Below are 1,406 nucleotides of genomic sequence, written 5' to 3' on the forward strand. Positions count from 1 at the left end.
GATCATCGTCGGCAGGATGTCTAATTCACTTGGAAGCAGCAGACAGGGAAAAAAAATGACCAAATTAACATGCTGAAGGGACCAGGGGTGCGGGCTGCACCTGGCTTCCCCCTATAAAATAAACCCTCCTTTCCCCACCTCCCCCTGCGCTCCGTATTCCTCCCCTTCTGCCTTCCGCAAAGTTCACCGGCACGCCGGCCGAGAGCGGTGAGGCCCCGGGCTGCGGGGTGCATCGGCCTGGCCGCCTCACCCACTCCCGCCTCCTCATCCTCCTCCTCCTCCTCCGCCTCGATGTGGTTTGTCAAGGATGGGGGGAGTTCCGCATTTCACTCGCACCACCAGAGGTGCAACTGGTCCTTCGCTCGCAGGCAACTGAAACCCGTCCAAATGATGCAGAAACTTTTGTGTGCTTGGCTCCTGTCTGTAAGGCCAGGCACCGATTTTTCCGCTGTGTAATCTCTTTTGTCAGAAGAGTGGGAGGGAAGGGCGCGGGGGGTGGGGTGGCAGTGGGGGTGGGGAGCAGCCGTTGTGCTTCCACGGAGCGGGTATTGAGAGCATCCCTAGGGAAATAGCCATGCATGCATATACGTGCTTACCTAGAATTATTTGTGTGTAGATGAGAATGTCAAAATGCACAGCTGTCAGTTTCACCCCTCTCCTCCTCTCCTTAAGGGAGACGCTGTGCTCCGTAGGTGCCGTGAATTGCTAACAGTGCAGCAATCCCCTCCTCTCTATCCCTTTTTCTTCTCTGATCATCTGAATTATATATATATATATATGTATGTATATATAATGCAATAATCCACACTTCTTCATTATATAGAGAACGCCAATAAGAGACTAAACCCAGCATAAAATACTGTAGATTGCAGGGGAGGAAGAAATGCATTTAAAGCAACAATAAAAATGGCGTGCAGAATAATTACCTCAAATTGCTACTCGCTTGACACCCTGACACTAATTCTGCTCAAGTCACTGGGAAATACAGTAATGCAAACACACCTTCCTCGCCTGCTTGTGCAGGTATGTCCGTGTGGATGGGGCCAACAGGGAACTGGTCGGGAGTGTGGGGAAACGCTAAACTTCCCATCTTAAAAGGAAATAAATAAAGTAAATAATCTGTTTAAGAAAGAGCATCTAAATAGATCGGCAGCTTTTAATGCCAACATTTGTAACGCTTGCCATGTACGTGGATTGATTTTTTTTTTTTTTTTAATCCAGCATTCCCTCAGCAGATGGATTTTTGCCACTGCAGCTCAGCAGAGGGTGTCAGATCTTTCAGAGTGCACCAGGTTGAAACGAGCAGAGCCTCTTAGCAACTCTCCCTCTGCGTGCATGTGAGTGTGTGCGAGCGTGCGACTCGGCAGCAGCGGAAGAAAAAGGAAAGAAGAACGAGCGAGCGAGGG

This window comes from Meleagris gallopavo, chromosome 1, assembly GCF_000146605.3.
Source record: "Meleagris gallopavo isolate NT-WF06-2002-E0010 breed Aviagen turkey brand Nicholas breeding stock chromosome 1, Turkey_5.1, whole genome shotgun sequence".
Classification (NCBI taxonomy): Eukaryota; Metazoa; Chordata; class Aves; order Galliformes; family Phasianidae; genus Meleagris; species Meleagris gallopavo.